Source organism: Aedes albopictus, chromosome 3 (assembly GCF_035046485.1).
Source record: "Aedes albopictus strain Foshan chromosome 3, AalbF5, whole genome shotgun sequence".
NCBI lineage: Eukaryota > Metazoa > Arthropoda > Insecta > Diptera > Culicidae > Aedes > Aedes albopictus.
Genome location: NC_085138.1, coordinates 440435627 through 440460170, shown reverse-complemented (window position 1 = coordinate 440460170; position 24544 = coordinate 440435627). Strand labels below are relative to the sequence as shown.

The window sequence follows — 24544 nt, the reverse complement described above, 5'->3', positions numbered from 1 at the left end:
CGGCAAGGATAACAAAACAGTTTGCACACGCATCAACCCCCCCTAGCATAGCAGTCAGTCAGTGGGTCTGTGTGAGTGTTCCAGTGCGAATAAGCGCTGCTTTCACGGATAGATGTCGCCACCGGTACCGCAGGCAGGCAGACAGGATTGGCATGGCATGATGGCATGCTGCTAGGGACTAGCGCGAGCAAGCAAACGTGCTCCTTGTGTTCCTTGTTCGTTGCGCTCCGTTCGTGCTTGCGGATGTTTGGGTCGACTTGGCCCAGTTTTTCGGCTGGGGCGAGGAGGTTTATTTATCGATTTATTGTTTTGCTTTTTCGCGTGTGAGCCTGCTGCTGCTTCTGGTTCTGATGGCATCGGCTGCTTCGCTTATTCGCTCTTTGGTTTTGGTGTGTTCACTTTTAATAGAGAGATACACACCACTTGCACTGCACTGCACTGGCAGGCAGGCAGCTTCGAAACATCGCATCAGAATCAGCAGAGCGATTGTGTTTGTCCTGTTGGCTGGGCTGTGGGGTGATTTGGCGGGGGGTAGGAAAGCAAAATAAACGAGATCAAGTGCGGGAATAAGTTTTGAATGCAGCCAGCCGTTCGGGGTCCTCTGGGAAGCACCGTCGAGCTCGCTGCTTTCCAGGCTAAATTATTGCATTGTGCGGTCGATGTCGTCGTCCTCGTCGCCGTTGTCGGTCTCTCTTGGTGTGTCCTTTTTTGGATACACCAGAATCGTTTCCCAGTTTGGATGCATGCTCGTGAAAATAAAGTCTCCCTACCCGAGTCGGAGACACTAGGATTTTATTTATGTGAGATTGTGGCGAAATAGATTCTGCGGAACCGATCAAATCCACCTTAATTTACGCTAACCTTTGCCCTCGCTAGGAAACTATGTAAACAACTTACCCACTCTTCCAGGAACCAGGAAAAAGGCATAACAGGGACAAACAGACTCTATTGATTTCTGAATCCCTGTACCAACAGAAATCTCTGTTTTCCCCTTTTTTCGATTCCGAAATAAATTACCTTATTTATTCTGCTGTCATCCCGTTCGCCCTGCGTTCCCCCTCTCCCTTTTATATTTATTAGTGCTCTCCTCCTGGACTCACTTTTGTCATTCACTATTTGCATCATTTATCCTCTTTCCCTTGTCGTCGTCGTGCTTTTCCACGTTTCCTTTTTGGACCTGGCCCTACTGACGCCGCCCGTCCTGGTCGGTGGTTGGATTGTCCGACCAACGAGAACCTAAAACATGATGTTTCCATTCAATATTGATGATGATGTCAATGTTTATTTATCTTTCTCGTTAATACTTCATTTCGGGGTCTCTCTCACTCGCTTTTGAGGGCCGCTCCCACGCTTTATTTTTTGTTTCCTCCTGATGGTGCGAGACGATAATTGCGTGTTTGGGGTTGTTGAAGGGTTTCGGTTTTATCAGATGAACGGGTTATAGTGGACCAATTTTGGAAATTGTTTGATGTCTATTGATAGGCATTGCCTGGTTTTAGGTTGGGGTGAGAAATTGATTTTTACTATTTATGGCTACGTTGCCCTTTTGGAACATAACCTCACCCAACAATGTATATGGATGAGAAATTCTGGAAGGAACAGAAGCTCATGCTGGAAGGAGCTTGATACAGTCATGACCCGCTGGTAGGGGGCTTAATAGTTGGGTGGCTTTTTAGTTGGGGCCCCGTTAGTTGAGCTGTCAGCCAACTAAAAAGTACCTGGATGTCATAATTCAATGTCAAACTGAAAATGACAACCAATCTGTAATTCCGAGGGGTGAGTTAATGCGTTTTTGGTTTCTTAAACTTTACTGATAATCGAAAAGCATTTCTATTTCATATTTCTTAAAACAAAAAAGAATATGTACAATTACTTCGAAACAAATGCAAAACATCGGCAACCTTTATTTTGTCGATCATTGAAAGCGTTTTGTGCTTGCTTTTGGTCCGGGTGGTTTCATAAACATCTATATTTTCACTTTACCGACTAAAAATAGGTGAAAATAATTATTTTTCGCATTGGCCATATATGTATCTTGCAAAACATATCAGTTTTGCTCTAAATGTGAAACAAATTGAAAATTTTCTCATTTGCTTCCAACCTAAACATGATTTAAAAAAAAACAATGCACACGCCCCTTGTGCTGCTGTCACTTCACCCAACTAGCGAATCGAATTCGTTGGTTGGGTGGAGGTTGTGGCTCAACGGGCGGGTTCCGACTGTATTGAGAATAGGAAAAATAAAAATTTTTGAAAAATTGACATTCAAAATTCAATAAAGTTTCTTACGAAATATTCATAATTCAGTTTGTACACAATACCAACTTATTTTTCTTTTTCATTAAAAACATCTTTATTCCAACGGATAGCTTTGTAAAGCACTCAACCTTATTTTGATCTTTCACGTAAATGTAATCATAAATTCATATAAGACTTCAAAAAAAAAACGAAAACAAGATGTAACATTTTGTAAACTGCATTATGAAATTTTCAACATTAGCTAACTAACTAGCTGTCTATTAATAGTCCATATTTAGGCAAGATTAAGCTATCCAACTTGAAGTAAGAGCGTAGAAAATAAAATGCAAAGTTGTCTGAAAGTCATTTTAAAACTGCTGTATCTTCGGATTAAATGAATCGAATGAAATGGAATTCAGAATATTTATGAAACATACAATGAAGCTTAAACAAAGTCATATCTAACTTAAAATTGATCACAAGAAAAAAATACATTGGGATTTTGTGTTTATCCACGAATTATAAGAAAATGGGTCCTTTTTCCACACGATTTCTTTTATTTATTGAAAGCCAACTGTTTTGAAACTGTCATTCTCAAAATATTTATCAATATCAATGAACAAAAACAATCGTCTTGAATCTCAACACCAGGTTGAGATTTTGACTTATTTTGTTGTTTTATTTGAAAGGATAACTTAATCGTCAAAATCATATTTTTTTCCCATTGAACATTTTCAGTTAGACCAAACGTTTTTCGGAGCTTATTATATTATTTATAAAGATTCATAACTTAGTTTCATTCGGTTCATTGAATTCGGAGATATGATAGATCAAAAATGGTTATCAGATATTTAAGTATTTCACTACTTCGAGTAGTTTAGCTAATCTTATGAAAATTTGGACCTCCAATAGATTACTAGTTGATCAACAAACCGTGGAAATTTAGGAATTTTTGCTGCACTTTACGCAAAGCTTTAGGTAGCCAGTTCAACTTTTTTTTTTCTTTTGAAAAATGAAAATTATTCCGATCAAGGTCGCCATACAAGAGAGATAGATAGTATATGGCGACCCTGACAGGGCTCAAATCAGCTGCAAGTTCTATTCAGAAACAGAAACAGAACAAAACAGAAAGCTAAATATAAAATGTTTGGATCACTTAAACGCAATTTTTGCGTCAGATTGATATTAGACGAAATATTGATGAGTATATAGGGTAATTTTCTTAAATTTTATAAAAAAATTCTAAAAATAATAAGGATTTTTTTTCCAAAAAAAAACATGAGTTTTTTCTTATCGTACATGTGTAATATAAGATGCTGACGAGTAACGGGAAAAAAATAAGTTCAATCAGACCGTCATAGAGAATGAGAGTATGAAGTGAAGACAAATTCTTGAAAAAAGAACAAAAATCGATTTCAAATCGTCATGTTTGTAAGGAAAGTCCAAAAAATTCCGCTCTATTGTGATGTTTTTCTCCGCGTTTTTACTAGCCCACAGCTTTTTTTTAACTTTTTGATCATTATTTCCAAAATAATCATCAAATACTAAAATTGGGGTTGAAAATACGACTGCTTATTTGGCCTTATATGACAGGCTGTCGGATTCAATAAATAGTTTAAAGTTAGAAAATTTTATATATTATATGCCTAGAGAATGTGCAAAACTCTCTGGACAGCTGCATTTTGGCTGATGTTGTTGTTGCTATTACTTTGTTAAAATTCAAGCTTTTTTAATGATTGTAATGACATAATTTCAAGTTTTTAGTGAGTCCAGCATTTTGGGAGCCGATGGTTACAACGACATTTTCAAATCTGCCGATCAAACTGGTCCATCCGTGGCAGATTCAAGGTGCCTTCAGAAAAGTGGAGGGATGCAAAGCTATAGGTGGCCAGTTCATTTTTTTTTTTGCTTTTGAAAAATGAAAATTATTCCGATTACGGTCGCCATATAAGAGAGATAGAAGTATATGGCGACCGTGACAGGGCTCAAATCAGTTGCGAGATCTGTTCAGAAACAGAAACAGAGCAAAACAGAAAACTAAATATAATACGTTTCGATCACTTAAACGCATTTTTTGCGTCAGATTGATATTATTCGAGATATTGATGAGTATATAGGACAATTTTCTTAAACTTTATGAAAATTTCAAAAAATAATATTTTTTTTATATTTTTTTCAAAAAAAAAACATAAGTTTTTCTCATGGTACATGCGAAACAAAGGATGCTGACGAGTAACGGGAAAAATTTCAAATCAATCAGACCGTTACAGAGAATGAGAGTATGAAGTGAAGAAAAATTCATGAAAAAAGAACAAAAATCGATTTCAAATCGTCATGTTTGTAAGGAAAGTCCAAACAATTCCGCTCTATTGTGATGTTTTTTTCCGTGTTTTCACTAGCTTACAGCATTTTTTAACTTTTTGATCATTATTTCCAAAATAGTCATCAAATACTAAAATTGGGGTTGAAAATACGACTGCTTGTTTGGCCTTATATGACAGGCTGTTGGTATTAATAAAAAGTTTAAAGCTAGAAAATGTTACATATTATATGCCTAGGGAATATGCTAAGCTCTCTGGGCAGCTGCATTTGTTGTTGCTAAAACTGTGTAAAAATTCAAATGTTTTTAATGATTGTAATGATACAATTTCAAGTTTTTAGTGAGTCAATTGTTACATATAAAGAAAATTTCATATCTTCCCAAAGGTGTGGTAAAAAGTGGTCAATTTTTGGAAATAATCATGGAAGCTACAGCAAAATTCCAGCGTTTTGGGAGCCGATGGTTACAAGGACATTTTCAAATCTGCCGGTCAAACTGGTCCATCCGTGGCAGATTCAAAGTGTCTTCAGAAAAGTGGAGGGATGCATAAGTTTTAAATACGCAATTTTCCCGGAAACATCTTGAATCTACTAAGGTATCAAGCGGACAAAAATCAGAAAAGTGACTTTCACCAATGCTTGTTCTGAAATTGTCTATCAATAATGAACATATAATCTAAGAGAAATCCTGAATTTCAAGTTTCTAGCTGATGTAGTTACAAAGATATTGTGCATCAAAGTTAAGTAAAGTTAAAAAAATCGATTTTCGCTAAAAAAAACAACATATAACTTCAAATCGATATTTTCTAAATGATATCATCATTATCCGTTGGTTTCAATACATCATTGGTAAGGCCTACACTAATGATTTTCAATGCGATTTTTAAAACGCTAACTCTCAAAATTTTTATGTTTATTCCCTTTGGAACTAATTTTTGCAGTATTTAAATCCACAATATTTTGATCATTCCAAGTGAAGAAAACAAAAAAAAAAGATTAAATTATGAAAAAAAAATTCAAACTTGTACTTTTAGTTATTTAACCATATTGAAAATACTCCCTTTAATAAACTTGATGGAGGTGCTTTAAAATCTTCATTTACAATTTATTTTGGCCAAACCAACTACGGAAAATTAGGAAATCCTCGAAAATGTGATAAACATATTTTTGTCCGCCTGCTTGGCCAGTAGGCCGTCCCTTATTTTGCAAAATTTAGAAATGTTATAAGTTCGTTAGTGGAAAATGATCGTTTTAGCTAAAAAATGATCGTATCTCAAGGCTAAGTGGTCCCTCAAGGGGCCTACTACTCGTTTCCAATATATTGACAAAAAACAACTGAAAAATCAGCATTTTTGACCTTTTTTTAGATTCCGAAGGAAACTTACCTTATCTTGTTCAATAACTCAAAAATGAGTAGAGATATCGCAAATCTAAGCACATTTTTGGCCCTTTAGGGTCCTAAAATCACCGGTTTTAGTAGAATAGCGTATTTTTTGTCGAAAAAAAATTTCATGTTTTTTTTGGTCCCATACAATTTTTGACAACTTTAAATAGGCCCCTTGAGGGACCACTTAGCCTTGAGATACGGACATCAAATTTTGACACGATCATTTCTTAGCTAAAATGATCATTTTCCACTAACAAACTTATAACATTTACATTTTTTTGCAAAATAAGGGACGGCCTATTGGCCAGTTAGTCTGATAGATTTGAACATGTCTTTGCATTACTCGGTTCATAAAATGCTGAAGTATTATTCTTATATTGGCATGTGTACAGTCAGTTTTGCGATCATCCTATACATCCAGAAAATCAAACACATGGCTTATTTCCAAAAAATAGACAATTTTTTAAAGTTATGACAACTTGAATTTCAACTAAAATTAGCCTATTCTTTATCCCCTGTATGTATTCAATCTTTGCCATTTTCCACCGATCATTTCAACCATTTGTCCTTCCTATCTTTTATTGTTCAAGATTTTGTCCTTACAATGATAGTTTTTATCTCTACACTCCTGTAAAAAAGTACATTTGAATTATTCTTCACTGAATGACTATTTTTATACAGGAATTTGATTTGTATGACGATTTTTTTCAGAATTCTACCTGTAGAGAAATGATTCTTCTGTGGGTATGTTGAGGCATTTTTGAAAAAAAATCCTCTGGACCAGGGGTTTTCAGACACTTTTTTCTAACGGTGCACTTTTTTCACACGGTGCTGTGCGTTGCATTTTTAAAACAAAAAGTTAAAACTTGAACTTTATTAAAAATGAGCGCGCCGAAGTGATTTTGCCACTGACTTATAACTCTTAGACAGTTTTGGACGTGATTCTTCATCTGAACCTGTCTGAACCAGATTTCTTGCGAATTTCGTTCAATCAATTTCTAGTTCTCTCTATTCTCTCTTAAAATCTTCCATAATAATTTAAACGGATTCATCCAGGGGATTAAAGATGCATTCCCGTCCAGATATTTCAAAAGATTTTTCAAAAATTTTCTATTGAAGCTTATTCTGAACATTTAAATACAACAGAGAATTTGGATAATTTTCCAAAAAAAGGCGTTCTTCATATAACTTCTACTCGATTCATTCTGATTTTGACTTCTATTAATTGACACACTATTAATTGATTTTTCTTTTCTTGCTTTCACCATAAAACCCGTAAGATTTTTTTTAATATTGTCGATGAAACTTCTGGAAAAGTGTCTGTAGCTGGTAATTTTAGAGCGAAAACTGAGAAGATTTTTGTTTTGGATCATCCATTGATCTGTTCGAACACTATGCATAACATTCTTCACAATTTTCATTGAATACGCAGGATACCTACTTAGAAGAGCTCCTGACGAGAAATTCTGTTGAAATTTCATGCAAATTCTATTATAAACTCTTCTAGAAATTATACCTTCAATGTATCCATGGACTGCCTTCAGTAGCTTGCCCCGAGCAGAGGAGAACATCAAATTGATAACTACGAAATCACATAACCTGTTTTTATATCTTATTTTGTTATTATTAAATTATCAAGACAGAGCTTTTCCATAACAAATTTTGTTGGACAATCTCAATTTGTTATAATCAAGCTATTGATATACATTCATCAAATTACATTTCAATAACATATTTTGTTGAAGTACAAGTTTTGTTATTGTTGTATTTTTGATCAACTTATCAACAATAGCACAACAGTAACAAGTTTTGAAATCAATGCGACATAGTTCGAGATTAACTTAGTTTATGTTGTTTTCCATAATGAGGGAGTATGTGCGTGCATATGCTCTGTACATCTTTATTATTAGACTATTTTCTCAGCTTGTATTTTTCGTTGATTTTCAATAATAACTAGCAATGATTACTGATATGCTCTAAACGCTTGTTTTGTTATTCTTCTAGAGCTTTGTACTATTTTGGAAAGTGAACCTATTTTGGGCACTTGATGCTATAACTAAGTCAATTTCAAACCAATTGGTTAGAATTTTTGTATAGGGTTAGATACTGTACGTAACTCATTGTGTGCCAATTAGGTATAAAATTGATTTAGTTACAGCGGCTAGTGCCAAAAATAGGTACACCTGCCCAAATGGTACAAGACCCTAGCCTTATTACTTACTTTGTTATTAGTTTGATATCATAACTGATTTTGCTTTCGGATTGTTATTAATAACTTTATAATAACAACATTTGTTATTGACATATTTCCAAAATTCATTGTTATTATGTTGTTATCGAACGAACATAACATGTTATTAAATTGGTCTTCCAGGAACATTTTTATGTTATGATTTTTGTTATTTTGCCGCTTATGACAGCCAAGTTTATAACATAATTTGTTATGTTAATAACAGGAAAATAACTTATTTCATTACTCAGTTATTTAGCCAAAATAACACATTTTCTTATGCTGTTGTTATTCCCTTCTGCTCGGGGCTATTAAAGAATTTCCAAAAAAAAGCATTTAGAGAAAATCGTTTGAGGCAACTGAGAAATCAGCCAATTGCTTCTGAAGAAGAAGAAGCGTCATGACAACCGTTTATTAATGCGTTTATGAAGGAACTTGTGGAGTCGTATTGCGGAAAATAAAATTCTTGGAGATATCATGTCCAGAGCATTCTTTTGGCGAACTGTAAAAAAAAAAAAAAAAAAACTGTAGAAAGAAAAGTCAGAAGGCATCCTACTTTGTAAAAGCAACATTGGGGCACTGAGGAAGATTACAAGTGGTAGTCGAAATACGCGTATCTGTTAAAGGACATTTATTATTATTATTATTAGTTTATTACGGAGATTTTCAGCCCTAGGCTTGTTCATCTCTTTATCAAAGGATAAGCAACATAGGGCGGAATTAAAAGGTACCAATGATTACACTCATTCGAAGAGGGTATTCTGCTTAGAGAGTTCGAAGAGTCGGTACAAGATTGCTTCAGAAGTTTTTTATGGAGATTCCTTAAAAATCATACGAGTATTTCTCTAAGAGCTCATCCGAAGATATAAAGCACTGTCTGATATGATTTGCTCAAGAATTCCCGCACGACTCACAATGACTCCTCTTTTAGTATCTGCTGTAATTCTTCTGGGGTGTTTGTGTGATTTTGTTTTCAAGAATTTCTTCGGAAGATCGAAAAAAAAACGAATGTTGAAAGAAAGTGGTATTCGAAGGATCATACATAGCGTGTGAATGGAACGACAGATTTGGGAAGTGATGTTTTTTTCTGAATATTTACACAGGGAGGCAAAGAAATGAATAAAAAAGGATATTTGACATTCTATCACGGGTTGCCAACCGGTGGTCCGCGGCCCCCTGGGGGGCCGTGAAGCCAGTCTAGGGGGGCTGCGATGTTACCAAAAAAATTGGTAAATTTTTATTCTATTTCAGGCAAATGATACCAATTTTTGATTTTGTATACCATCATCCGCAAAAGCAACAATTAGAGGAACAAATTTTCAGAATAAAACGCCTTCAGAAGAAAAAATTTCGGCTGCGCCGCTATTTTTCAGCTACGACTCAAATTGAATGTACATGACTTCATTTTTACGAAATGTGAGTGTCGAATAAAAAAAATATCATTGATCGTCGGAAATCCCTGTCACAGCAAATTTCTGGCTACGTCACTGTACCCAAAAACTCGGTTTCGTTCATTACATTCATATCTTTTTCTAAAAATTTTCATTGGGTCGTAGATGTTTTGACAATTCTTAAAGGGGGTCGCCACCTCAAAAAGGTTGGGAACCCCTGGATCAGAACGGAGAACTTGGTCTTGCAACGCCTAACATACACAGTATGCAAGACAACCTATCACGGTGGCAGCCAATAATTTATAAAGAAGTTTGCAAAAATAATCTTGCGATTCTCGCGAAAATTTTTGGAAAAAACTATAAAAGAAGAATTTTATGAAAACAAAATTTCCAAAAGACTCCAGTTGGAGATGCCCCAGCGTCGGGCTGAAAATCTTCTTAATAAAGCCAATTAAAAAGAATCCTTGGGGTGTTCAGTTAGCCTAGTGGTTAAGGCTATGGATCGGCAATCCGAAGACGGCGGGTTCGATTCCCGTTCCGGTCTTGAAAATTTTCTCGACTCCCTGGTCATAGTATGTCATTGTACTTGCCTCGCAATGTACACATTTATGCAATGACAGGCAAAGACAGCCCTTCAAACTGTAGAAGTGCTCAAGTAACACTTAGTGGAAGCAAGGCAGGCCAAGTGCCAGTGGGGACGTCGAGCCATAAAGAAAAGAAAGAAAGAATCATTGAAGAATTTTCGATTTTTTTTTCAGACAACTTTAAGAGATGCATTACCTATCACACAAGAAACAATAAAGTGGTTTAACACCTCTTTGCAATGTCAAAACTCACATGTTGTCAACCAGCAGTAATTTTTTTTAATGATTTCTTTATATAACTAAACTTTTCATGAAAAATAAGAAGTGCGACTTGTTGCAATTTCAAGTAAAATTTTGAAGTTGAATAGGTACAAATGGATCGTTGGCTTTATGCCAGCATTCAGTGCTTTCCCAAAACTAATACTTATTTGTCTTGCAATTGTAGCTCGGTATCTTTGTTGGGATCGGGATCCTTGTGTTGTGAGTTTCTTTTTGTCGCTTTGGATAACCATTATAAAGAAACGAAAAAAGGACTTTTTGTAACTTCTAAAGTATAAAACAACTTCTTGTACAGCCTTTCATGGCAAAAAGTAGATTTGCTATTCAAACAAGACCAACAAGAAAACAATTAAATCGTAATTTTAGCACCTATCCAAACAAAACCTCTGTCGTATCCTTTGTCCACTTTGTTTAATAATTCATTGGGTTTTGGTGGATTTCCAGTAAGGTCGAGATTAGGGGGCAACCTTCTGCAGCCCTAACATGGAAAAGAAACCTTCGCTTTGAGAGCAATTCGTCAACAAAAGATTAAGACAAATACTGACCCTACTGCACTGCCGACAGCCCAGATTAAAAAGTTCTTTTTTTTTCTTGCACCCATCAGAACTTTGAAGCGAGACAATCTCGCACCCAAACCCAACGAATAATTGTCGGTATTAATTATGAACGAGCGAGCGCCTGACGATGCGACGAAGACACTGCAGCAGAAAATCGAAACCGGTGTAAACTGTCCCCTGTCATCCTCAAAACCTCGCACAACAGCCGGACCAACAGCCGGAAAATCTCATTTTCCGGAGAACTTTTCTCCCGTTCGCTGCCGCCCGCCACAGTTGGGATGATGTTGCGTACCTATAGCAGCAGCCGTGCGATGTAAATAAAATGGATGGAAAAATTCAAAACTATTTTTCCGAAATTGAAGGCAGAAAGCTCGCAGTACTGGTAGCTGGTGGTAGGTGCAGCGAAAGCGGGAGCTCTCTTGTGATGGGGCAGGGATTTTCAACGTTTGGGGTGATTTTACGCGATATCACTAACTTAGAGGCAGTTTTTTTTAATAGAACCTTTGAATTTTGTTTAAAAAAATATTGAAATATAATGCAACTCGCTATGACCAACGTAAAATCTAATTAAACATTATATTGGTTTTATGACGGTTTTAAGATCTCTTTTAGGATAAGAACCTTTCAAATAGTTCATTGTTATTCCTTATACATATTGATTTATATTGTAAACAGAATTCTTCATTACAATGAGAATTATTTGAGATTTAACGAATAATATAATTGACCATTTCCATATTTTTGAAATTGATAGCAGCATTTTGTTTAAAGCTTGATTAAATGTTGTAGGTTTTTTTTCAAGAATTTGTTTCAAATATCGGAATATTTTTCGTCAAAAAAGTCAAAATTTTCACTCCCAAACTGTGAGGCAGGCTTTGTTATAGTTGGAATGTTACGCCAATTAGAAGAAGATCTTCTTATGAGACTTTTGCAATCTCTACTGACTAGGGATTCAAAGTCCTTTTTTTAGAAGTATTTTTTGAAGAATTCTCAAAATTTTGAGAAACTAGTATTCCTGAAAATCTGCACCGAAATCGTTAGGAGCATTAGCACCCACTGCTCCAGGATGACGAGCGACCGAGCTTCCATGGACACTTGTCTTCCCTGGATCGGATAGCTCCACACACAGCGCAGAAACAGCAGCAGTTGCCTATGGGTGCGTGCTAGCGGGGGAGGAAAGTTAAAAACAAGAAAATTCTTTCCTAAAGAGTTGAAGTTTTCCTCGGCTTGTGCTTTTGGTGCTCGGGAGCTCGGGAAAACGGGAAGACTACGGAGTCCTTCCACCGACCGACCGACCGACCGAAGGAAATATGTGGTTAGCCTCAGGAAGCTCTCCCGGACTGCTCCCGTTCCGTTCCGTTCCGTTCCAGGCGGCGTTCGAGTGAGTTCGGGAAGAAATCGGACGACACTGACTACTGACTGTCTGCGCTGCCGCCCGGCTGGGTTGGCCGGCTGGAGGAAAAAGTTTGATGATGTCGGTGGAACGATAAGCGATGGGTGGATGGACAAAACTTTTTTTCCTATTCTTGGGTCCTGGCGCAAGTCCGACTCGACTACAGCGAGAAGTCGTATCTTTAAACGAGTTCCGGACTACGTGCCAATCATTACTGGTTGGTGGATGGATACGAGGGAGGTGCTAGTGGATGAAGGTGCATGTGTGACGCTTTTCATCGTGGACACCCGACTCAGGAAGGTGGTGGACTTTAACCGATTCGCCAGGCATGGTGGCGCGGTGGTGGAGAAGTTTTGTGAACTTATAATATACTCAACAATCTCCTCGTCATAAATTTATATGGAGGAAGAATAAATGCCATGTATGGAAAGAAAAAGTTGTGGCACAAGAAAAGTTTTACTGGTTCGTATCAATTTAATGCTGTTGCGGAAGTAATATTAGTTCAATTTATATAATCATCAGATTTTTTCATGTTCGAAAAACTTCTGATCAAAGTATTTCAATTTGTACCTACTACTCTCTGCAAGCAATTCGTTTGGAATGCAAAGCTCAGGTGATTCTTCAAAGTTTACATTAGTGATTGGAATGCAAAATTGTTCATTTTTTATTGATCTACTCTAGGAAACAAACTTTATCAATGGAGCGGACCTGGTGTGATGGTTAGAACACTTGACTATCACACCGAGGACCTGGGATCGAATCCCACTCCCGACAAACTCACAAAATGTGGGTTCTTCTTCCGGAAGGGAAGTTAAGCGTGGGTACCGAGATGAACTAGCCCAAGACTAAAAATCTCGTTAATACAAATAAAAAAAAACTTTATCAAGGAAACATGGAATATAATAATAGGTAGGGTAAATTGCTAAGTGTTGCACTCCTAAAAAGAAAAGCATAGAGGAAAAAAATAGTCATGAAAATGACTTACATGAATTTACAGAATATTCGTTTAAGAACTACTCGTGTCATTTTCTTGACTAATTAACCATATTTCAAACACAAAAAATGACGCTTTTCTGTTGAATATTCCAGAATACTTTTAACTAGAGCTGTACCAGAAAATAGCTGTAAATCAAATAGAGAAGGCGTGAGATAGAACACAACACTTTTGGTTCCCAAGACAATGAAAGGATTCAAAAATTTACCTTTCAAGTCGACCAGCTTGTCTGAGAGTCAATAAAACAAGGCGACATTCTTAAAAACCCGACAATTGCAAACGTTGAGCCCAAAGCGGCTTGACTCAAGGACAAGCTTGTAAGAATCCCAAACTGACTGCCACTATTACATGGTAGAGCTGTTGAACGAATCTATCAACGGAACGATTTGTTACACCAATTTATTTTACCTACTGACCTTTCGATGCGAACGGTGTAGCCTCTTTCAAAAATTCTCAACAACTTCGTCTCAGCATCTATCTCTAATTTACTCATGGGCTTCATTTGGGAATATTTTCAAGAATTGGGATTTTTTCCTGAAATTTATGGTAACGATTTAATTCTTTCAAGAGAAGCCTTAGGTTGCCTGCATGTGTCCTTTCAAAGATTTCTTTGGGAGTTGAATCAAAAATGTCGTCGTCAAGTAGCTCTTCAAGAAGAACTACATCATCAGTTGATGAACTCTATTTAAAAAAATCACATCGCAATTCTTTTCAAATTAAACAAAGTCCAAATAAACAAGGGCTTTTTTTTTTAATTATCTCTAAACTTCAGCAAGCGTTTCTGAAACCAAACCTACAGCGTTTTTTGCATGTGCTCTGTCTCGATTTGCATCTACAATAAGGCTCCGTCTGCTAGACAAACATGAACCGTTTCCTAATTTTAGAAAATTTTCCCTTTTTTCTATTACAGCCTTTACAAACCTTAATGATTTTTGGTTAAACTTTATATTAATATGCCTTTCAGGACGTGTGCCTAGTACTTCAACGCACTCGCTCCGAACGATGAACGAGATTTTTGGTGCGACGTCTTCATTGTCTTTTGTAGGCTTAATAGAAATGTCCTCAAGGATTTTTAAGGTTTTTTTGTAGGTATTCATTGCAAATCATCAGGTCTGTGTAATGCCTAATCTAGAACCCACTGAGGCAATTTGCCTCTTCCCGGAATTCGCATCCACACCTCTTAGTGGGGGAAAATCTGGTAACTAACCCTGGAGGGAATTTTGGTCGGTTGCTGAGAGCAAAGAGGAGTTTGCTTTCTATTTGTTTATGTATTCACCAAATAAAGCTGGATATGAAAGGTTCTTCCACCAGAAGCTATACCTGAGGTGGGAGCCACCTCACAGTGAATAGAGGACTTTAGGCCAACAACCTACTGGTCCCAGGTCTCATCAAAACGTTTGTTGAAAAAGAGATACCGAGCAAAATTTATTTGTATTTTCATTTATCTGTGATTTTTAATTAATTATGCTGAATGTTCACACAACGAGCAGAATCGTCACAAGCCAGCAGAAATGTCGCAAAAGAATATCGCCAAAAATTTTACCAACGTAGCATAATCTGCTCTTTTAAAAATATTCTCAAAGTTTTTTTTTCGGAATTTTCACACAGGCATTTCTGTTGGGAATTCCATTGATTGTTGCTTCATCAGCAGCACCTAAAATTCTAATATTATTTAAACTTTCTTGATCAATTTTTCTAAACACTAGGAGAAAAATAATAAAAATGCTGGAGTTATTATTATTTTATTTTATCAGCTAAGCTTGGCAATTGCCTCAAAGAAAAATGCTAGAGTAATACCTTTATCTAGTTCGCAGTTACCACTAGCTCATATTGTGGGATTTTGCAAAGTTGTGAAAGCTCCCAATGCAGAAATAGGATAAAATCAGACAAAATTCCAAGATTCCATTATAAGACAGAATACAAGGATCTCAACGAATTCATCCAAAAACTCGTCGAGACAATTCTCTAAAAATATGTACGAAAATGTCTAAAGCAACTCCTCAAAAAGTTACTCCACGAATTCCTCTAAAAACTACTCTAGGGAATCCCTACGCAAAATGATTGCGGAATTACTTCTGGACGATTGATGTAGTATAGGTTTTTCCGAAAGAAAACTTGATGAAAAGAAAAAAATGGCTTCTTCGGTTTTGGTCAACCATCAACAGTCGGGACTGTAGATAAAAAAAATGGTTTATGTTTCAAAAATTGTAAAAGTTATTTGCCCTCTACTTCAGAACTTCCAACAGAAATACTTCCAGAAACCCCTTCACAAATGCTTTCAGAAAATATTCAGGATCTTCTCCAAAATTCTTCGAAGAATTACTCCTCGAACTGCTCGAAGAGTTCCAATGAAATTTTTTCGAGTGGTTTCCCCACATTTTTTCCAAGGATTCTTCCAGGAATTTCTTAAGAAATTTATTCGATTTTTTTTCCAGGGATTCTTTCAGGAATTTCTCCAGCAATTCATCCAGTGATTTTTCCAAAAAATCCTTCAGTAATTTCACCAGAATTATTCCTCTGAAAGTACTCACTAAAAATTTCACCGGGAAATTCTCCAGCAATTCCACGTGGCCTTTCTTTATAAGCTCCTTGAAGAATTTCTCCACAACTTTTTCTAGGAACTTCTTAAAAAATTCAGCTTGGAATAGCTTCCTCCAGAAATTTCTCCATGAATTACTCCGAGAATTTCTTCAGGAAGTGATGATTTCTTCATGATTTCATCCAAGAATTACTCCAAAACTATGCCCAGCAATTCCCCCATTAAGTCGTCTGGGACTTTTTCCATTTTTTCCAGAAGTTTATCCGGGATTTTTTTCTAGAACTGGATTCGGAAGTTTCTCTAAAAATGTCTCCCAGAGCTTATCCGGGATTTTTTTCATGAATTTCTTATATCCAGAAATGGATGCGAGAATTTTTCCAGAAATTCATCTTGAAATTTCCCGGAAATTGCTCCAGAAGGTTCCCCCTTTTTCTTGTTTTTCAAAAAATCTTACGGCAATTTCTACAGAAACTCATCTGTGAAGGGATTCTTACGCAGACCTGTGCACAGAAAAGGCGACAAGAGAGGGGTTTCTCACAATTTTGGCAAAGCGCGGAAGGGCTCTTAGTGCATGGAACATCGCCAATGGCAGGGATTTAACCATCAAAACCTCTCTCTTGTGCACGGGCTTGTTCTAACGGGAATATCTACAAGAGTTCTTATAGAAATTTTTAAAAACATTTTTACGGAATTTTCCATTTTTTGCTCAGCAATTTCTGGAGAGATTCCTTGAAAACTTCTTCAGCGAATTCATCCTAGAATCCCTACATGAAATCTCCCTTGAAATCGTACATGAAATCGTCCTTTGGATTTCTACAGGTATTTCATCAGATATCGTTCTACCAATTGCTACAGATTTTTGTTTTTCTAGAATTCTTCCATGAATTCGAATTCTTCTAGACATGTTTCAGATCCTCCATGTGGGTTTTCATGAATTTCCAAAGATATTTCCATATGATATCTTCAGAAAACATTCTAAGGATCTGTTAACAGTTCATTCGGGAGCTCTCCAAGGAGATCCTCCAGAAATGCTTTCGAGATTCCTTCCAGGTATACCTACCACCCAGACAAAGTAATCGTAAAAGATGTTGCATAAGATGATAAAGTGGAGGCCATATGCGTACATGCCTCCATTTAGGCGCATGCTAAATGTACGCATATCGCCTCCACGATTGTACGACATTTCCCCGAAAACCAGTTCCCCGAATGAAGTTTCCCCGAAAGTTTTTTCCCCGAATGTACCTTTTCCTCGAAAAATGTTTCCCCGAATGTACCGTTTCCCCGAATGTACCGTTTCCCCGAATGTACCGTTTCCCCGAAAAGATTATTGCATATGCCATTTAACATTGACCCAATGCTCAACTAGGTTCATCCGGTCCTTAGGACGAAGTACGCTTAGCCAAAGTACGTCAGACCGAAGTACGTTAAGCCGAATGGGTTGCGAAGCTGAAGTTCATGGGGTAGAGTGGGTCAGTAGGCCGCCTTCTTAATTGTCTTCATAAACAATGTTTAAATTTGTTTTCGAAGGCCTAGAAGATGTTTGAGTCCCTTGAGTGTTTTACATTCCTTGAATCTAGGGAATTCTATGGATACTGGGATATACTTCCATGATTTTAAAATAATCTTTTAAGCTCTTCCCTTTTCTCACATAGATTATTTCTTGATGTTGATGCTATACTGTTACTGAAGAACTGATGATCAACCCAAGTAACATGTTGATAGGCAATTAGTCTTGTAGAGGTTTTGAAAACCGCCATAAATCTTTCTATCTATGATTTTGGTTTTATTATGGTTCTAAGAACTAGTGTATTTGACTAAACAATGTTACTTGGGAAATGATCACTCTGCCAACATTGCATCTGAAAATTTCACCTCTTTTTATAACACGCACTTGTTCATAGTTGTGATATTGCATAGCTTATTGACGGTAGTAATTTATCAAACCACTGACTGTCCCATGACAGATTACCCTTCTTTGAGAAGTCGGCTATTCTTTTGAGTATTGGGTTATATAAGATCAAACTGGGTTTTTCTTTGGCCTTCAACTCAATCGTAATGATGCTCGTCCTGTGTAATGATACTTTCGGCCTAATGATTGCAGCCTAACGTACTTCGGCCTGACATACTTCTGCCTAAAGATACAGCAGCGTCTTTATGGATAGATTGAAAACCTTCATTTTATAAAATTTTCCTTTTTTTCAAACATAGGCTGTTCTTTCAAGTTGAACTGCTCAATCAATCATCAGTAATTTAACTGCTCACGCTATGTCTGAACCAGCAGATTATAAAAATTGAATGTACATCGGGTTTCTCTTCCCCAAACATCACTATGCGAGCTATATTTTCATTTGCAGAAGGTTTTAAAATATTCTATCGGTGAAAATTTTTCCATACATTTTGTATGGGAGAGAAATAGGCCGAAATGAGAATTTCATGCAAATTTGTATGAAAACAGCTACAAAGATGAAAAAATCAAAATTTCCCCGATGAATTATTTTGAAACATTCTGCATATGATAATATAGCATCAAATCTGACATTCTGTGGAAAGAAACCCGATGTACATTCAATTTTTATAATCTGCTAGTTCAGACATAGCGTGCTGCTGCTATATTTATTAATATTTTTTTGTGACCGACTGTTCTAGTAGGCATCTATAGGCGTTATAGTAAAAATCTTCATCAAAGATTCTCCCTTCTTTCATCATATACTGTTCTTTCAAAATATTGCCGGCGGTCTTACTACTAGTATGTTCTGTAGAAATGTCAATTCCAAATGCTACTTCGGTCATGATTGATCCATTGATTTACAAAAAAAACTGAAGAGTACTTGACTTCAAATCTGTTTGTCAAACAAATTGAATCACATTGACTTTTGTTTTAAAGCCTGTTAATACACATAAAAATTATGCTCATAGATTTCCTTCGCTAGCAAGAATACTTTAAGACTTAAAGTTGAAGTCATCTGGATCATGTGTTTTACAATGACAATGAACTTTAGCAGATTACTACCACAATCACGATGACTCGTTTTAAAAGTATTATGCGTTTAAAGGGCGTTTTCATCGATTGAAAATTCAAAAATAAATAGAAAGAACAGCCTATGAATGAAAGAAGGGAAAATTATGATGAGCGTGTTCTTAATTGAGTGCCATGTCATTTTCAATCAGTACAACAGAAAAGAACGACCCATATTAAAAAAAATCAAACCTCTTTGAAGCATCATGAAGAACATTATTTCTCGAAGAATTCATGGTAATTCCTTCACAATATCAATGAGATGTGAAAGTTTCCATGATATTGATATCTTTCTAAACACTATACATCGGCACACTTTGTACTCAGGCTAACTTTCCGCTACTTCGTTTTAATTATTAGTTCAGACAATGGAATTAATCAAGAAAATGATTAGAAATCAGTACTAAAAATAGTATTATAAATGTTTCGGGGAATCGGCACATTCGGGGAAACGGTACATTCGAGGAAACGGTGTATTCGGGGAAACGGTTCGTTCGGGGAATCGTTTTTCGGGGAAATAACTTTCGGGGAAACTTCATTCGGGGAACTGGTTTTCGGGGAATTGTCGTACAATCCGCCTCCACTTTAACATCTTATGTAATATTTTATACGATCACTGGTTGACTGGGCAAGCATTATCTACTAAAGTTTTTAAGGCATCCATCCAGACATTACTCTAGGAATAATTTTAGAAATTCCTTGAGCAATTCAAAAATTCCTTTTTTTTATTTGATTCATTTTTTTTTTCATTTGTGAATTTTAACTTAGGCTAATTCTTCACACAAAAGATTCCCGGCTTTCCCTCTGAAACGTCTGCTGGAGACTTCTTAACCTTTCTTATGCATCGCGTTGGGAACAGCTCGCTGACGTAGTGTACGGTTTGGGTCAAAAATATAACATAATTATAACAAACCATGATACTTATAACTCATTATGATATAATCATGTTCAGTATAAATGGTGTCTTCAATCATATCATATTATATTGTAAATATTGTTTGATAACTTATTGCAATATATTTAGGTTTTGATTCTTTTATATTTGAACAATAATGTTTCATAATCGTATCAAATTTTGTTATAAAACAGTAATCCTGAAGTTAACTTCATATCACATTTTGTTATACTTTTGATCTTATTGTAATTGTTATTACAAAATAAGTTATTAGTTTGATTACACCAGTATACTTTTTGTTACAATTTTAATTATGTTAACAACTTCCTGCATTTCGTTTGTAACATAATAAGTTATACAAAATTATTATAACATCATAACACAATATGATATGAACTTGATATAATTTTCTAGTCGGGTGTCCATGCGAGAATTTCAGCCTGCCCTTTCCAGCTACGTTTCAGGAAAATTGTATGATGGGGCATTTTTGGGCGTTCTATTAAGTTCAAGATCGTCAATATCGGTTTGCAAAAAAACATCTGACGGTTCCAACATCATAAACTAAAGCTGGCTTCTCTATTCTTGTTGAAATGTACGAAATCCTGAACTTTGATTAATATCATCTATTTTTATTTAGAGAGTTTCAGCTCTTAGTTTATCGCGTGTTTCATGTTAATTTTGAATTGTTCGTATACAGAAAAATACGACAAAAAAACCCTGATATATCACTGCAAATGAGCTGCAGGACGAGTAATAAGAACCGATAAACGCATTATCTACTGATGGATATGATGAAACAGGTCAAGAAGAATGTTTGGAAAATATGTATAATTTTGCCCTGGAGTCATTTTGAAATAATTGTAAAAACTTTTTTTTTTGGGAATGTGCATACGATTTTTATTATTATTTCTTTATTATAGACATTTTCGATCATTAGCAAAGGTGTTTCTGAGTACTGTCTCTTTTTCCAGGTGGCTTTGCAAAACAATTTTTCACCTGATTCAACAAATGATAACCATAGAGAAGATTTAAATTAGTTTGGATTGAAAATCTTTATAATAAAGATGTAATAATAAACTTTTGTCAAGACTTTTAGTGTTGTTTCGTTTTTATGTTTTATATGGAATTATTGTAGAATAGAGGAGCGGACCTGGTGTGATGGTTAGAACACTTGACTATCACGCCGAGGACCTGGGATCGAATCCCACTCCCGACAAACTCGCAAAATGTGAGTTCTTCCTTCGGAAGGGAAGTAGAACGTGGGTCCCGAGATTGAACTAGCCCAGGGCTTAAAATATCGTTAATACTGATAAAAAAAATATATTGTAGAACAATAATCTTCTCAGTCTTATATTATTTTTTAAACACAATATTTCTCGTTCACACTTTAGTAAACATCACAGAAAAGTATTTACAATCTCATTTCAGTCATAGTGATATTTTACAAGGCAGCAAAAAACAAGTGAATGTTCTCGTTCTAACCTGATTCTGACAAACTAGAGGAAACTCGAAAAACTCCAGAAGATGAAATAACAATTCTTCAGAAATTGATCATGGACCGGCCGGCTCCTGATTGACAACACTACACCTTTCGTTTTCTTATTTTGCTTGCTTTACCCACATTTAAATGATTGTTTTTCTTAGGAATGTTATTTTTTCTGATGCACAGGAATTAAGTCTCTCAGAGATAATAAAATTGAATGATTATTGAAAACTGTTAAAGTGCTGCTGTTTTCCTTCCACTAAACATAGTTTGACGGAGGATTGGTCACGTCCAAAGCATTTGGACAAGTTACAAGTAAAATAACGTACATACATTGAAGTCTACCTTTCAACTTGAAACTTCTAGAACCTGCACTAAAGCAAGCATTACCAAATCAGGTAACAACTGATTCGATAGCGCTCGCTATTTCGCTTATGAATAGAAGATGAAAAGAGACTTCCTATCGTAGCTTAAAGTTGTGGGCAATCCTACAACACACTTTATCTTCTCAACCAATTTTCTAGGAATGAGTCTGAAAATCAGAATAATATTTCCGAACCCAGTGAACACAATGTCTGCCATCTGGTCTGGACGACCCATTGAACCAATTTCTGAAACGCCTAAACTTCTGGCTGATTTATCATTGTACTCAAATGGTTTACTCGAGAGTAACATTAGAACGCACTTTCCCGAAATTAATTTCCTCAGCACACTTCCTGCGAATCGTCAGATTGTTTCCATTTCACCAGAAATCACTCCTATCGTAAAGGGAACATTGTCTGAAATCGCTCGAATTTTTCACCGAACTATGTCGGCATCTTCATTCCAAATCGCACATCATTCAAATTGCCTCAACCCAATCACATCAGCTTTCGGTTCCGGGTTCCGAGAATAGCCTACTACCATCTGGTTGGTGTTTGCCAGACACCCCGCCATAACGCACCAACATCACTCAAAAACACGATTCCAGACATTAAAGTTTCGCAAGTTGTTAGTCAGAGTGGAGTAGCAAACAAAACAACGAACAGAACAAGGATTGGTCAAACACTCACTTTCTGATTACGCTTGCACATTAATCCTCGCTAGAGAAAAGAGTAGCGCATACACCGAAGCAGACACAAACTCATTCCTCCTCGTTCGCCGCTGATTGGGTTTCCGAAGATTAGTTGTTGTCGCTTCTGCTACTACAGATGCTGCTGGGTCGGTGCTCTTAAAGTTTCTCCTTCGTCCTGCTGATAAACGGGAACCACGCAGCACACTGTTCCACACACAATCTGATACTGCTGTTTCACCACTTTATTTTCGGGTTCGCAAACTTTTTTTCTCACAATATTTCACAAGTTTTTCTTCAATGGGGGCGCGCTATCATTCACTGCCCCTTCGTCACACACCCGGGAGATGCGCTCGCATCACCTGCCTCGTCCTCCTCGCTTGAGAGGGGTTCGCTAATCACACTTATCGCGTATTTCTGGACCTACCGCATCTGAGAGCAAACCATTCGAGTTGACATTAAATAATCACACCGCAGAAGACCCACTCACTCGGATTCATCTGGGTTGTTCGAGCTGACACTGCTCCTTGGAGCTCACGGCCTTGCTGCAACTTCAGCGCTCTTCTTGTACACCACCGCGTCTTCTTCACGCCAAGGAGCCACACTTTTCATTGATTTTCGGGCTGTTTTGCTCCTGGCATGCCGTGTTTTTCATTATAACTCACAAAACCCACACCCTTTCTCCCGCTTTCCGGGTTTTCCTGCGCTGGTATGTTCTTCCCCACTCGATCCCCCCTCACCGTGCTCCACTCGCACTTTTGTGAATGAAAACTCTTGTGGGAAAATTCCTGTCGGGGAACTGACTGCACTTGGCACTCGAGGAACGCAACAAATCGCGACAAAAAACGCACGCGAACACGAAACGCGAATCGACGAAAAATCCCCCGAAAAACCTTGCAAGGAATCACAGTTTTTTTTAAGAAGGATCCTTTCTATGCCAGTAATGCTTCTTCCCTGTCATGGGCGGCACACAGAACGTGAAACGGACATAAAACACACACGAGAGCCTCTTCTTCGCACGGCACGAAGCAGTCCGAGACGACTTTTGCGTTCCACACTCGGGAAGCGTACGATGCAAACTAAATAAAGCACGAAACGAGTGAAAATAAACAGCGAACGCAGAGGAATCGTCGTTCGTCCTTTTGGGAGAGGAAGAGAACGTTGGGAACGACGAGAGAGAGAGAGAGAGAGCGCGAGCATCACGCGTATCGACACAACATAACTTTTTTCGCCTCCTTTCTACCCCATCTGCGGGCATAGCAGGCTATGCTGTGCGCCGACTGGGTGACTGGGCGCCCTATCGGGCGAAAAGCGAGTCCGAGAGCAGTGGGTGATAATTAATACAACGTGCTCTCGCACTCTCGCGGAGCCCATTCTCACCGGAGCGGAGCGGGAGAGTTGATGTGCATTACCGTGCGATGTTCGTGTTTTCGCCCGCTGCGTTCGGATTGCTCTCGGCTCCCGGTTCGGCACCGCAGCTGGACGGTGAAAATTCTCTCACATCGCCTCTGGGAAATCAATTTTCTAATAAAACACACATTTATGTTCGATTGAGATTTTTTCCCTTTTAGCGGATCGGTTTGACAAATATGTTTGGGTTGGAATATGTGTTGGTATCTGATGGTTATATTTTAGAAGTATTTGACAATTCATGAAACCAGTACCAGTTATCATTCCCAGCAAATTTCCCAAAATTGTGTCAAACTTCATTCCACTCTCGGATCAAATTCCCAAGTTGCCTTTCGTTCGTCCTTTCGTGCCCTTCTCCCTGCCCTCTCTCTCTTTCTCCCTCGTCCACCACAGTCCTTTTTCTCATCCAAACGCAATCTTCCTATGCATGCGACGACAACTACAACGGGGCGAAAATTCCTTCAAGCGAGCGATTCATTTCCATGAAAATCTGCCATTCTCAGCACTCTGTGAGAAGAAACCAGGAAAAATATTCGCACCAACACATCGATGCAAAGCACAATTACTCCTACACCCACACCAACAATCTCTCGTAATGTTCCTGATACTTGCTATCGGCTGCGTTGCTGCTGCCGCCGCTGACTAGTGACTATACCTAGTGCTGAGCTGAGAGCGGATTGTGAAAAATCCCACTAATCGTGTATCTCGATGACGACGACGACGACAACATCCTCAGCACGGCGACACGCATTTAACTCCCTCGATTTTTACCCGGATTG

At 37.3% G+C, this 24544-nt stretch overlaps 1 protein-coding gene across 10 annotated transcripts in view; it reads right to left on the bottom strand.

The window, feature by feature from the left end:
- Positions 1–23447, bottom strand: part of LOC109425970 (teneurin-m) — a 649264-nt gene extending 625817 nt beyond the window's left edge. For 8 of the 10 annotated variants that reach the window (XM_062856604.1, XM_062856606.1, XM_029876005.2 and 5 more), the window contains exon 1: positions 22357–23447. The gene's annotated coding sequence lies outside the window, so the exon portion shown is untranslated. The remainder of the gene's footprint in view (positions 1–22356) is intronic. The other 2 variants (XM_029876012.2, XM_029876013.2) reach the window with 1 other exon arrangement.
- Positions 23448–24544: the final 1097 nt, after the last annotated feature.